Below are 15,580 nucleotides of genomic sequence, written 5' to 3'. Positions count from 1 at the left end.
ACTTGACATATGGAAAATTATAATTTTGTATTGTATTCAAATAAGGATGAGATTTTACATTTAAATCGTATATATTTCAGCCGTGCCATTATCTAAGGGTAAGAATGGTCCAATAAAGACAAGTGCGCGCTTGTGTGTGTGTGTGCTTGCATGGGTGCGTACAACCCTTGTGCTACTAATCCAGTCTTCTAATACTGCCTTCAACCTGATCCTTGACTGTCAGATAACCTCCTCTCTCCTCTCTCCTCTCCTCTCCTCCCACAGAGCTCTTACTGACCCACAGCCACAACGATGAATAAAAACACACCAACCTAAGACCTCACACTGCCATTGGCTCACGAGGGAGGACGATCCAACACGTTGGCCCCGCCCCCTTCACACTGTCTTTGACCCTTCGTTGAACTCAACGGTGGAGCCTGTCTTCTCAAAGTTCTCTCTGTCCATCTTCTCTTTGTGTGTGACAGTAAAAAACCTGCCGCTTAGTCACGATAGGACGGACAAAGGGGAGAACCTGGCGATGCGTTGTCCGGTGATGTTGACACTGCAGGCGGTGTGTGTGTGTGTGAGTGTGCGTGTAAGTGTGGCCATGCAGCACTACCCAGCTGCTGCTGGGGGCCACTACGACGTGTGTAAGAGTCAGATCTACACAGAGGAAGGGGTTAACATGGGACTACATGGCCTGTCAACCAGAAGCTACGGTCATGACCAAGTACCTGACGGTCAGCCTGGACCCGCCCAATATCACCTGTGGAGACCCACCTGAGACATACTGCGCACTGGTGAGTAGTGGCAAAACACACACACAGGGGACGGACATACGGACGTACACGCATAAACGCACACACACACACAATTGAGAAGGTAGGTTTCAGCCCACAAACTCTGTTGTTCAACGGGATGTATGCATACACACACACTGTGTGTGTGTGTGTGTGTGTGTGTGTTAATGTGGGCCTTCATTTGTGCGTGTGTGCATGTTGTGTGGAGATGGGAAATTGCAATATTGTCAGTCATGGACTAGATGCTGCCTGATTGGTTGACGTCTGTTCAGTCTGTAAGCAGGAAGCTGCCCCGCTGTGCCTGGTGATGTCATAATGCAGAGTCTTCCTTTTTCAGTCAAACCAAACACGCACAATGGAGATCTTTAATTTGAACATTGTGTGGCTTCTGCTGCAGTACCAAAGAGCATCACTAAGTATAAATATATACCAAAATAAAAGTGGGTTCTGAAAACTCTTTTCCTCCCCAAACTCCAGATGGTATAGAGACATTTAGTGGCACGGCAAGAGAGAAGAGAGAGAAGAATGTCTATGTGTGTGTGTGTCTGTTAAGGCAAGGCAGAGAGAGAGAGAGAGAGAGAGAGAGAGAGAGAGAGAGAGAGAGAGAGAACAGGGCCCCAGGACAGCAACACAATTAGACCCAACCAAATCATGAGAAAACAAAAAGATAATTACTTGACACATTGGAAATAATTTACCAAAACAACGGAGCAAATTGAATGCTATTTGGCCCTAAACAGAGAGTACACAGTGGCAGAATACCTGACCACTGTGACTGACCTAAAATTAAGGAAAGCTTTGACTATCTACAGACTCAGTGAGCATAGCCTTGCTATTGAGAAAGGCTGCCGTAGGCAGACCTGGCTCTCAAGAGAAGACAGGCTTTGTGCACACTGCCCACCTGACGGGCCGCCCCCAGGTGGTGAAGGTAGGAAACAACATCTCCACTTTGCTGATCCTCAACACTGTGGCCCCACAAGGATGTGTGCTCAGCCCCCCTCCTGTACTCCCTGTTCACCCATGACTGCATGGCCAAGCATGCCTCCAACTCAATCATCAAGTTTGCAGACGACACAACAGTAGTAGGCTTGATTACCAACAATGACGAGACCGCCTACAGGGAGGAGGTGAGGGCTCTGGGAGTGTGGTGCCAGGAAAAAAATAACTCAACATCAACAAAACAAAGGAGATGATCGTGGACTTCAGGAAACAGCAGAGGGTGCACCCCCCTATCCACATAAACGGGGCCGCAGTGGAGAAGGTGGAAAGCTTCAAGTTCCTTGGCGTACACATCACTGACAAACTGAAATGGTCCACCCACGCATACAGTGTGGTGAAGAAGGCGCAACAGAGCCTCCAAGACACCTACAGCACCCGATGTCACAGGAAGGCCAAAAAGGACATCAACCAACCGAGCCACTGCCTGTTCATCCCACTATCATCCAGAAGGCGAGGTCAGTACAGGTGCATCAAAGCTGGGACCGAGAGAATGAAAAACAGCTTCTATCTCAAGGCCATCAGACTGTTAAATAGCCATCACTAGCACATTAGAGGCTGCTGCCTATTGAAATCACTGGCCACTTTAAGAAATGGAACACTAGTCACTTTAATAATGTTTACATATCTTGCACTACTCATCTCATATGTATATACTGCATTCTATTCTATAATATTCTACTGTATCTTAGTCCATGCCATGTCATTGCTTGTCCATATATGTATATATTCTTAAATTCCATTCCTTACTAGTTTTGTGTGTATTGGGTATATGATGTGAAATTGTTAGATATTACTTGTTAGATATTACTGCACTGTCGGAGCTAGAAGCACAAGCATTTCGCGACACCCGCAATAACATCTGCTAAACACGTGTATGTGACGAATAAAATTTGATTTGATTTGAAAGGTGGAAACTGAGCTGCACTTCCTAACCTCCTGCCAAATGTATTACCATATTAGAGACACATACAGTGCATTCGGAAGGTATTCAGATCCCTTGACTTTTTCCACATTTTGTTATGTTACAGCCTTATTTCCCTCATCAATCAACACACAATACCCCATAATGACAAATCAAAAACAGTTTTTTAGATTGTTTTTCAAATGTATTAAAAAAAAACTACAGAAATATTACATTTACATAAGTATCCAGAACCTTTACTCAGTACTTTGTTGAAGCACCTTTGGCAGCGATTACAGCCTCAATTCTTCTTGGGTATGATGCTACAACCTTGGCACACCTGTATTTGGGGAGTTTCTCCCATTCTTATCTGCAGATCCTCTCAAGCTCTCTCAGGTTGGATGGGGAGCGTTGCTGCACAGCTATTATCAGGTCCCTCCAGAGATGTTCGATCGGGTTCAAGTCCGGGCTCTGGCTGGGCCACTCAAGGACATTCAGAGCCTTGTCCCGAAGCCACTCCTGTGTTGTCTTGGTTGCGTGCTTGTCCAGTTGGAAGGTGAACCTTCACCCCAGTCTGAGGTCCTGAGCGCTCTGGAGCAGGTTTTCATCAAGGATCTCTCTGTACTTTGCTAAGTTCATTTTTCCCTCGATCCTGACTAGTCTCCCAGTCCCTGCCGCTGAAAAACATCCCCACAACATGATGCTGCCACCACCATGCTTCACCGTAGGGACGGTGCCAGGTTTCCTCCAGACGTGACGCTTGGCATTCTGGCCAAATAGTTCAATCTTGGTTTCATCAGACCAGAGAATCTTGTTTCTCATGGTCTGAGAGTATTTTGGTGCCTTTTGGTAAACTCCAAGCGGGCTGTCATGTGCCTTTTACTGAGGAGTGGCTTCCATCTGTCCACTCTACCATAAAGGCCTGATTGGTGGAGTGCTGCAGAGATGGTTGTCCTTCTGGAATGTTCTCCCATCTCCACAGAGGAATTCTGGAGCTCTGTCAGAGTGACCATTGGGTTCTTGGTCACCTCCCTGATCAATGCCCTTCTCCCCCGATTGCTCAGTTTGGCCGGGCGGCCAGCTCTAGGAAAAGTCTTGGTGGTTCCAAACTTCTTTCATTTAAGAATGATTGAGGCCACTTTGTTCTTGGGGACCTTAAATTCTGCAGAAATTTTTTGGTACCCTTCCACATGGCTTGGTTTTTGCTCTGAAATGCACTTTCAACTGTGGGACCTTATATAGACAGGTGTGTGCCTTTCCAAATCATCTGAATACTTATGTAAATAAGGTATTTCTGTTTTAATTTTTTCTTAAAATACAAACCTGTTTTCACTTAGTCATTATGGGGTATTGTGTGTAGATTGATGAGGAAAATGTTTTATTTAATCCATTTCAGAATAAGGCTGTAACGTATGAATACTGAATACTTTCCGGAGGCACTGTATTTCTCTCAGATTACACAGAATTTGAAAACAAACCCAATTTTGATAAACTCCCATATATATTGGGTGAACCCCAGTGTGCCATCACAGCAGCAATATTTGTGACCTTTTGCCACAAGAAAAGGGCAACCAGTGAAGAACAAACACCATTGTAAATACAACCCATATTTATGTTTATTTATTTTCCCATTCGTAATTGAACTATTTGCACATCGTTACAACACTGTATATAGACATAATACGACATTTGACATTTCTTTATTCTTTTGGAACTTTTGTGAGTGTCATGTTTACTGTTATATTTTTTTTGTTTATTTCACTTTTGTTTACTATCTATTTCACTTGCTTTGGCAATGTAAACATATGTTTCCCATGCCAGTAAATGCTTTAAATTGAATTGAATTGAGAGAGAGAGAGAGAGAGAGAGAGAGAGAGAGAGAGAGAGAGAGAGAGAGAGAGGGGGGATGAGAGAGAGAGAGAGAGAGAGAGAGAGAGAGGGAGAGAGAGAGAGAGAGAGAGAGAGAGAGAGAGAGAGAGAGAGAGAGAGAGAGAGAGAGAGAGAGAGAGAGAGAGAGAGAGAGAGAGAGAGAGAGAGAGAGAGCGAGAGAGAGAGAGAGAGAGAGAGACATATTCTGTTTTATCTGCTGACATTCCTAGCGGGCACACAGTCAGACTGGCACCCTTGACCTAACCCTCAGAAGCCTCTCACAGTTACTATAGCGATGTGGAGCGCATGCAGATGAGCTCTGTTAGCCAGTCAGAAGGCACCATGCTGTTCGGAACCAGGAAACGAATCCCCAGAATTGTAGATAGTTAAACATTCTGAACAGAGTGTGTCTTTATCCCTCTGACATTGTCTTACAAATACCATTCTCTCTCTGACTGTCTAAGGACAGAGGTGATCCAAACGGTTCTGATATGTAATGTTTTGGTTTGATCCTTCAAGCATACACTACTGGTCAAAAGTTTTAGAACACCTACTCATTCAAGGGATTTTATTTATTTTTTACTATTTTCTACAATGTAGAATAATAGTTAAGACATCAAAACTACGAGATAACACATATGGAATAATGTAGTAACCAAAAAAGTGTTAAACAAATCAAAATATAATTTTATATTTGAGATTCTTCAAATAGCCACCCTTTGCCTTGATGACAGCTTTGCAAACTCTTGGCATAAACATTGCCTTTAAATTTTCAATCGCACTGTAAAGCTGAACTTCTGCGATGCAGATTGAATAGATCCATTATAGTAACGGACCATGTCACAGAAAACACACGTTTCCTCTCTGTTTCCTATGAACATTTTCAGCATCCCTTTGCTTCCAATTGAATCCTTACTTTCCCAGAACTACCTCTGCGAAAGATTCAATGAGCCATTAGGAGTGTGAGGTAGAGTGTGAGACAGGATAAGACAGGACAGGACAAAACAGGGTAGAACAGGATAGAAGGACATAGCAGGACAGGACAGAGGAACAGGACAGAGGCTGGACACAGACAGGACAGGACAGGAACGAGACAGGGCTGGACAGGTGCGCTTCATCAGGGAGTTGGCTCTGTTTTCATTTTTAGAGACCACTTTGGGAGGAGGATGTCTAAAAGCATCTAGCCATTGAGCCTCTCTCGCTCTCGCTCTCTCTGTCTCTCTCTCTCTCTCTCTCTCTCTCTCTCTCTCTCTCTCTCTCTCTCTCTCTCTCTCTCTGTCTCTGTCTCTGTCTCTCTGTCTCTCTCTGTCTCTGTCTCTCTCTGTCTCTGTCTCTATGTCTCTGTCTCTGTCTCTCTGTCTCTCTCTCTCTCTCTCTCTCTCTCTCTCTCTTTCTCTCTCTCTCTCACTCTCTTCCCCTCTCTCTCTCTCTCTCCCCTCTCCCCCCTCTCTCTCTCCCTCACTCTCTCTGTCTCTCTGTCTCTGGAATTATTTGATGAATGTTTCATCGCGGCGCTCTGTCTCTCGATCCGACACACTTGCAGCGCTACACACCTCGTAACTCACACACACACACACACACGCACACACACACACACACACACACACACACACACACACACACACACACACACACACACACACACACACACACACACACACCCCTCGTAACCCCACACACACACACACACACACACACACACACACACTGTGTGATGTCAGGCAGTGTTTGTTTTCCATCCCAAAGCTACTACTGTGGTGATCCGACCTCACAAGGTTGGGAAGGAAATGATTTGAAGTCATGACACAGCAAGTAGCAAACCCCACCTTTCTATGTGTAGGGTGAAGAGGTAATGTAGGGTGAAGAGGTAGTGTAGGGTGAAGAGGTAGTGTAGGGTGAAGAGGTAGTGTAGGGTGAAGAGGTAGTGTAGGGTGAAAAGGTAGTGTAGGGTGAAGAGGTAGTGTAGGGTGAAGAGGTAGTGTAGGGTGAAGAGGTAGTGTAGGGTGAAGAGGTAGTGTAGGGTGAAGAGGTAGTGTAAGCGTGAAGAGGTAGTGTAGTGTGAAGAGGTAGTGTAGGGGTGAAGAGGTAGTGTAGGGTGAAGAGGTAGTGTAGGGTGAAGAGGTAGTGTAGTGTGAAGAGGTAGTGTAGGGTGAAGAGGTAGTGTAGGGTGAAGAGGTAGTGTAGGGTGAAGAGGTAGTGTAGAGTGAAGAGGTAGTGTAGGGTGAAGAGGTAGTGTAGGGTGAAGAGGTAGTGTAGGGTGAAGAGGTAGTGTATGGTGAAGAGGTAGTGTAGGGTGAAGAGGTAGTGTACGGTGAAGAGGTAGTGTAGGGTGAAGAGGTAGTGTAGGGTGAAGAGGTAGTGTAGGGTGAAGCGGTAGTGTAGGGTGAAGAGGTAGTGTAGGGTGAAGAGGTAGTGTAGGGTGAAGAGGGTAGTGTATGGTGAAGAGGTAGTGTAGGGTGAAGAGGTAGTGTAGGGTGAAGAGGTAGTGTATGGTGAAGAGGTAGTGTAGTGTGAAGAGGTAGTGTAGGGTGAAGAGGTAGTGTAGGGTGAAGAGGTAGTGTAGGGGTGAAGAGGTAGTGTAGGGTGAAGAGGTAGTGTAGGGTGAAGAGGTAGTGTAGGGTGAAGAGGTGAGTGTATGGTGAAGAGGTAGTGTAGTGTGAAGAGGTAGTGTAGGGTGAAGAGGTAGTGTAGGGTGAAGAGGTAGTGTAGGGGTGAAGAGGTAGTGTAGGGTGAAGAGGTAGTGTATGGTGAAGAGGTAGTGTAGGGTGAAGAGGTAGTGTAGGGTGAAGAGGTAGTGTATGGTGAAGAGGTGCAGTGTAGTGTGAAGAGGTAGTGTAGGGTGAAGAGGTAGTGTAGGGGTGAAGAGGTAGTGTAGGGTGAAGAGGTAGTGTAGGGGGGAAGAGGTAGTGTGGGTGAGAGGTAGTGTAGGGTGAAGAGGTAGTGTAGGGGTGAAGAGGTAGTGTAGGGTGAAGAGGTAGTGTAGGGTGAAGGGGTAGTGTATGGTGAAGAGGTGAGTGTAGGGTGAAGAGGTGGTGTACGGTGAAGAGGTAGTGTAGGGTGAAGAGGTAGTGTAGGGTGAAGAGGTGGTGTAGGGTGAAGGGTAGTGTAGGGTGAAGAGGTAGTGTAGGGTGAAGAGGTAGTGTAGGGTGAAGAGGTAGTGTATGGTGAAGAGGTAGTGTAGGGTGAAGAGGTAGTGTAGGGTGAAGAGGTAGGTATGGGTGAAGAGGTAGTGTAGTGTGAAGAGGTAGTGTAGGGTGAAGAGGTAGTGTAGGGTGAAGAGGTAGTGTAGGGTGAAGAGGTAGTGTAGGGTGAAGAGGTAGTGTGGGTGAAGAGGTAGTGTAGGGTGAAGAGGTAGTGTATGGTGAAGAGGTAGTGTAGTGTGAAGAGGTAGTGTAGGGTGAAGAGGTAGTGTAGGGTGAAGAGGTAGTGTAGGGTGAAGAGGTAGTGTAGGGTGAAGAGGTAGTGTATGGTGAAGAGGTAGTGTAGGGTGAAGAGGTAGTGTAGGGTGAAGAGGTAGTGTATGGTGAAGAGGTAGTGTAGTGTGAAGAGGTAGTGTAGGGTGAAGAGGTAGTGTAGGGTGAAGAGGTAGTGTAGGGTGAAGAGGTAGTGTAGGGGGAAGAGGTAGTGTAGGGTGAAGAGGTAGTGTAGGGTGAAGAGGTAGTGTAGGGTGAAGAGGTAGTGTAGGGTGAAGAGGTAGTGTAGGGTGAAGGGGTAGTGTACGGTGAAGAGGTAGTGTAGGGTGAAGAGGTAGTGTAGGGTGAAGAGGTAGTGTAGGGTGAAGAGGTAGTGTAGGGTGAAGAGGTAGTGTAGGGTGAAGAGGTAGTGTAGTGTGAAGAGGTAGTGTAGGGTGAAGAGGTAGTGTAGGGTGAAGAGGTAGTGTAGGGTGAAGAGGTAGTGTAGGGTGAAGAGGTAGTGTAGGGTGAAGAGGTAGTGTAGGGTGAAGAGGTAGTGTAGGGTGAAGAGGTAGTGTAGGGTGAAGAGGTAGTGTAGGGTGAAGAGGTAGTGTAGGGTGAAGAGGTAGTGTAGGGTGAAGAGGTAGTGTAGGGTGAAGGGGTATTGTAGGGTGAAGACGTAGTGTAGGAGAGGACCGTGTTGAACTTTATTTCTATCGATTTAGTGGCTGTTAGAGAAGACAAACTATTCCACATCTTACCTCGTCCTCAACGTCCTTCTTTCTGAGAATATAAAGTATAAGGACGCTAACCTTGATGTGTACTAAGAGGGTCATGAAAAACCATCCGTACAGAGGAGTACTATCAGTTTAACACAAGGAGTCTGACTCACACTGGGGCTGAACAAGATGCTCGTCACGTATCCTCTGTTTTGTGTCTCTGTGACTTTATCCTCAATGTTGGTGTGACACATCTGCATTGTTTTAGTTCTAATGTAATCTGTGATGATCACTCCCTATGGGATGGACGTGATGACAAGCATTTCAACTGCTTCTCTCTTCTTTCACAAAGATCTGAATAGTAAACTGACCTGACTGACATGACTTGATACTCACCAAACACGTCACCCATTGAGCATGTTTGGGATGTTCTGGATCGACGTTTATGACAGCGTCTTCCAGTTCCCGCCAATATTCAGCAACTTCACAAAGCCATTGAAGAGGAGTGGGACAACATTCCACAGGCTACGATCAACAGCCTGATCAACTCTATGGGAAGGAGATGTGTCATGCTGCATGAGGCAAATGGTGGTCACACCAGATACTGACTGGTTTTCTGATCCACGCCCCTACCTTTTTTTTTTAAAGGTATCTGTGACCAACAGTGTGAAATCCATAGATTAGGGAATATTGCATTTATTTCAATTGACTGATTTCCGTATATGAAGTAAAATCTTTGAAATTGTTGCATGTTGCATTTATAGTTTTGTTCGGTGTAAAACCAGTTCGAATTAGCCTTCAGTGAGGAGAAGGTCTAAAGATGCATCCCAAACGGCTCCATATTTCCTATATATTGCATTGCTTTTTACCAGAGCCCTTCTAAAAACGGTCCCCAAAGGAGCAGTTGATTGAATCCTGACTCCATGGTGTTTCAGCCTTCTGAAATCCACTTCACACACACGCACACACACACATCACCACCCATGCTAATAAAGTGGTGTTAAATGTACCCCCGCCAGACCGGACCACATGGGGTAGATAATGAGAGCAGGTGTTAATGAATGTTGAGTGATCGCTCTCTTCCTTCGCTCTCTCCTTCACTCTCTTCCTTCGCTCTCTCCTTCACTCTCTTCCTTCGCTCTCTCCTTCTCTCTCTCCTTCGCTCTACTTCATTCTCTACTTCTCTCTCTCCTTCGCTCTCTCCTTCCCTCTCTTCCTTTGCACTCTTCCTTTGCTCTCTCCTTCGCTCTCTCCTTCTCTCTCTCCTTCGCTCTCTCCTTCGCTCTCTCCTTTGCTCTCTACTTCACTCACTCCTTCGCTCTTTCCTTCGCTCACTCCTTCGCTCTCCTTCGCTCTCTCCTTCACTCTCTACTTCGCTCTCTCCTTCGCTATTTCCTTCGCTCTCCTTCGCTCTCTCCTTCGCTCTTTCCCTCGCTCTCCTTCACACTCTCCTTCGCTCTTTCCTTCGCTCTACTTCGCTCTCTCCTTCGTTCTTTCCTTCGCACCCCTTCGCTCTCTCCATCGCGCTCTCCTTCGCTTTTTCCTTCGCTCTCTCCTTCGCTCTCTACTTCGCTCGCTCCTTCGCTCTTTCCTTCTCTCTTTCCTTCGCTCTCTCCTTCTCTCTTTCCTTCGCTCTCTCCTTCGCTCTCTCCTTCGCTCTCTACTTCGCTCTTTCCTTCACTCACTCCTTCGCTCTCCTTCGCTCTCTCCTTCGCTCTCTCCTTCGCTCTCTCCTTCGATCTCTACTTCACTCGCTCCTTCGCTCTTTCCTTCGCTCTCCTTCGCTCTCTCCTTCGCTCTTTCCTTCGCTCTCTCCTTCGTTCTCTCCTTCACACTCTCCTTCGCTCTTTCCTTCGCTCTACTTCGCTCTCTCCTTCGTTCTTTCCTTCGCACCCCTTCGCTCTCTCCATCGCGCTCTCCTTCGCTTTCCCTTCGCTCTCTCCTTCGCTCTCTACTCGCTCGCTCCTTCGCTCTTTCCTTCTCTCTTTCCTTCGCTCTCTCCTTCTCTCTTTCCTTCGCTCTCTCCTTCGCTCTCTCCTTCGCTCTCTACTTCGCTCTTTCCTTCACTCACTCCTTCGCTCTCCTTCGCTCTCTCCTTCGCTCTCTCCTTCGATCTCTACTTCACTCGCTCCTTCGCTCTTTCCTTCGCTCTCCTTCGCTCTCTCCTTCGCTCTTTCCTTCGCTCTCTCCTTCGTTCTCTCCTTCACTCTCTACTTCGCTCTTTCTTTCGCTCTCCTTCGCTCTCTCCTTCGCTCTTTCCTTCGCTCACCTTCACACTCTCCTTCGCTCTTTCCTTCGCTCTCCTTCGCTCTCTCCTTCGCTCTACTTCACTCTCTCCTTTGCTCTCTCCTTCGCTCTCTCTTTCACTCTTTCCTTCGCTCTCCTTCGCTCTCTCCTTCGCTCTCTCCTTCGCTCTCTCCTTCGTTATTTTCTTCGCTCTCCTTCGCTCTCTCCTTCGCTCTCCTTCGCTCTCTCCTTCGCTCTCTCCTTCGCTCTCTACTTCGATCTCTCCTTCGCTCTCTCCTTCGCTCTTTCCTTCGCTCTTCTTCGCTCTCTCCTTCGTTCTTTCCTTCGCTCTTTCCTTAGCTCTCTCCTTCGCCCTTTCCTTCGCTCTCCTTCGCTCTCTCCTTCGCTCTCTCCTTCGCTCTCTCCTTCGCTCTTTCTTTCGCTCTCCTTCGCTCTCTCCTTCGCTCTCTACTTCGCTCTCTCCTTCACTCTCTTCCTTCATCCCACTTAATTTTTATTTTTCTCTCCGTCATCCCCTCTCTCTCTCTCCATGCATTTATCTATATTTTCCTGTCTCTCTCTCCATCTCTCTATCCTTCTTTCCTTCATTCCTCTCTCTCTCTCTCATCTCAAACTAACATGTTCAGACATGAAACAGTTTTAATCAAGTTGTTACACTTCACCTGGGGATCAGTTGTTTTGCCCTCACGGTGATGTTGCCTTTGACCTTCAGAACAGCAGACGTAGTAACCTTTTGTTGGTTTGACCGTAAGAACAGCAGACGTAGTAACCTTTTGTTGGTTTTAGCTTCAGAACAGCAGACATAGTAACCTTTTGTTGGTTTGACCTTCAGAACAGCAGACATAGTAACCTTTTGTTGGTTTGACCTTCAGAACAGCAGAAATAGTAACCTTTTGTTGGAAGCAACGTCAGCACAAGTACTGTTCGTTGGGAACTTCATGAAATGGGTTTCCATGGCCGAGCAGCCGCACACAAGCCTAAGATCACCATGCGCAATGCCAAGTGTCGGCTGGAGTGGTGTAAAGCTCACCGCCATTGGACTCTGGAGCAGTGGAAACGTGTTCTCTGGAGTGATTAATCACGCTTCACCATCTGGCAGTCCGATGGACAAATCTGTGTTTGGCATGCTGTTGTTTGTCACTCCCTGCTATGGTGAAACCTTTTCTGAAGAAAAGTAATCTAGATTCTTTAGCTCTTAGCAATTTTCGGCCAATCTCCAACATTCCATTCTTAAGCAAAATTCTAGAGAAATTGGTTTTCAAACAGCAAAATATTTTTTTTGCGAGCGAACTGTATTTTCAAAAAATGTCTATCTGGTTTTCGTGCCCACCACAGCACAGAAACAGCCTTAGTTAAAGTGGCAAATGCTCTAAGAGCCAACACAGATGCCAAACAGCTCTCTGTTGAACACAGGCAGGGAAATATGTTCCGCTGATTCATCCGATAACTGAGGAGTTTACCACATCAGTCACAGGCCCCCACAGTGACCATACGTACATATCCCAACCAGAAACCATGGATTCCAGGCAACATCCACACTGAGCTAAAGGCTAGAGCTGCCGCTTTCAAGGAGTGGGACATAATCCCGCTACGACCTCCGACGAACCATCAAAAAGGCAAAGTGTCAATACAGGACTAGGATCCAATCCTACTACACCGGCTCTGATGCTCGATGGATGTCGCAAACTATCACAGATTACAAAGGGAAACCCAGCCTCAAGCTGCCCAGCAATGGAAGCCATACCAGACGAGCTAAATGCCTTCTATTTTCGCTTCGAGGTAAGCAACACTGAACCATGCATGAAAGCACCAGCTATTCCAGATGATTTTTGATCTCGCTCTCTGTAGCTGATGTGAGTAAGGCCTTTAAACAGATTAAACATTCGCAGTCAGATGGAATACCAGGACGCGTACTCAGAGCATGCGCTGACCTGCTGGCAAGGTTTGTCGCTGACATTTTCAACCTATCCCTGACCCGGTCTGTAATATCAACTTGCTTCAAGCAGACCACCATAGTCCCCGTGCCCAAGAACGTCAAGGCAACCTGCCTAAATGACTATCGCCCCGTAGCACTCACATCTATAGCCATGAAATGCTTTGAAAGGTTGGTCATGGCTCACACCAACACCATCATCCCAGACACCCTAAACCCACTCCAATTTGCATATCGCCCCAACTGATCCACAGATTACACAATGTCTATTGCACTCCACCTGGACAAAAGGAATACTTATGTAAGAATGCTGTTCATAGACTACAGTTCAACATTCAACACCATAGTACCCTCCAAGCTCATCACCAAACCCATCACCAAGCTCAGGACCCTGGGAATGCAACAGGAGTATAGAAGCACCCCCTAATTATATTATTATTATTATTATTATTATTATATACATTTTATACTGGAAACTAGAAACAGCTGTCGATTTCGGAAGGTTTGAAAAGGTCCTGAGGACGACAGTTTTTACTCGTTATTGTTATTCGTTATTCTATATTATCTCTATATTATATTCTATATTATATTCTATATTATATTCTATATTATATCTATATTATATTCTATATTATATTCTATATTATATCTATATTATATTCTATATTATATTCTATATTATATTCTATATTATCTCTATATTATATCTATATTATATCTATATTATATTCTATATTATATCTACATTATATTCTATATTATATTCTATATTATATCTATATTATATTCTATATTATATTCTATATTATATTCTATATTATCTCTATATTATATTCTATATTATATCTATATTATATTCTATATTATATCTATATTATATTCTATATTATATCTATATTATATTCTATATTCTATTCTATATTATATTCTATATTATTACATTTACATTTACGTCATTTAGCAGACGCTCTTATCCAGAGCGACTTACAAATAGGTGCATTCACCTTATATCCAGTAGGATAACCACCTGAAAATGTTTTTTTATTTTTTTATTTTTATTTTCTATTTTTTTTGTTATTTAATATGTTTATTTATTTATTTATTTATTTTTTTTGGGGGGTTGGAGTAAAGGGGGGGGGGGGGGGGTAGAAGGATTACTTTATCTATCCCAGGTATTCCTTAAAGAGGTGGGGTTTCAAATGTCTCCGGAAGGTGGTGAGTGACTCCGCTGTCCTGGCGTCGTGAGGGAGCTTGTTCCACCATTGGGGTGCCAGAGCAGCGAACAGTTTTGACTGGGCTGAGCGGGAACTTTGCTTCGCGAGAGATAGGGGAGCCAGCAGGCCAGAGGTGGATGAACGCAGTGCCCTCGTTTGGGTGTAGGGACTGATCAGAGCCTGAAGGTACGGAGGTGCCGTTCCCCTCACAGCTCCGTAGGCAAGCACCATGGTCTTGTAGCAGATGCGAGCTTCAACTGGAAGCCAGTGGAGTGTGCGGAGGAGCGGGGTGACGTGAGAGAACTTGGGAAGGTTGAACACCAGACGGGCTGCGGCATATTATCTCTATATTATATTCTATATTATATTCTATATTATATTATATTCTATATTATATTATATATTATATTATATATTATATCTATATAATATCTATATTATATTCTATATTATATTCTATATTATCTCTATATTATATTCTATATTATATTCTATATTCTATTCTATATTATATCTATATTATATTCTACATTATATTCTATATTATATCTATATTATATATATATTATATTCTATATTATATTCTATATTATATCTATATTATATTCTATATTATATTCTATATTAAATTATAGATTATATTTTAGATTATATTATAGATTTTATCTATATTTATTCCTTGTTCCTTTTTTTTGTTAGATATTGTATTTTTATCTTTAACTCTGCTTTTGGACCCTTAAGTCATTTCACTGTTAGTCTAGACCTGTTGTTTACCAAGCATTTCACTGTTAGTCTAGACCTGTTGTTTACCCAGCATTTCACTGTTAGTCTAGACCTGTTGTTTACCAAGCATTTCACTGTTAGTCTAGACCTGTTGTTTACCCAGCATTTCACTGTTAGTCTAGACCTGTTGTTTACCAAGCATTTCACTGTTAGTCTAGACCTGTTGTTTACCAAGCATTTCACTGTTAGTCTAGACCTGTTGTTTACCAAGCATTTCACTGTTAGTCTAGACCTGTTGTTTACCCAGCATTTCACTGTTAGTCTAGACCTGTTGTTTACCAAGCATTTCACTGTTAGTCTAGACCTGTTGTTTACCAAGCATTTCACTGTTAGTCTAGACCTGTTGTTTACCAAGCATTTCACTGTTAGTCCTAGACCTGTTGTTTACCAAGCATTTCACTGTTAGTCTAGACCTGTTGTTTACCAAGCATTTCCACTGTTAGCCTAGACCTGTTGTTTACTAAGCATTTCACTGTTAGCCTAGACCTGTTGTTTACCAAGCATTTAACTGTTTTGATCACTGTTAGTCTAGACCTGTTGTTTACCAAGCATTTCACTGTTAGTCTAGACCTGTTGTTTACCCAGCATTTCACTGTTAGTCTAGACCTGCCTTTTTACCAAGCATGTGACGAATAACATTTTATTTAATCTAATTAGATTTTACGATTCGATTTTTGAACACATTTAAGTCCCAACAAAAGCCTTCATTAACCCCTTCATTAACCACTTCTTTTAGTTGCAGGA

General features: G+C 44.3%; 1 pseudogene; it reads left to right on the top strand.

The window, feature by feature from the left end:
• The first annotated feature begins 586 nt into the window (after window positions 1–586).
• The window catches only part of LOC123486846, a 43,690-nt pseudogene continuing 28,696 nt past the window's right edge, over window positions 587–15,580 (top strand).

Source organism: Coregonus clupeaformis, unplaced genomic scaffold (assembly GCF_020615455.1).
Source record: "Coregonus clupeaformis isolate EN_2021a unplaced genomic scaffold, ASM2061545v1 scaf1335, whole genome shotgun sequence".
Classification (NCBI taxonomy): domain Eukaryota; kingdom Metazoa; phylum Chordata; class Actinopteri; order Salmoniformes; family Salmonidae; genus Coregonus; species Coregonus clupeaformis.
This window is presented reverse-complemented; position numbering and strand designations above follow the sequence as displayed.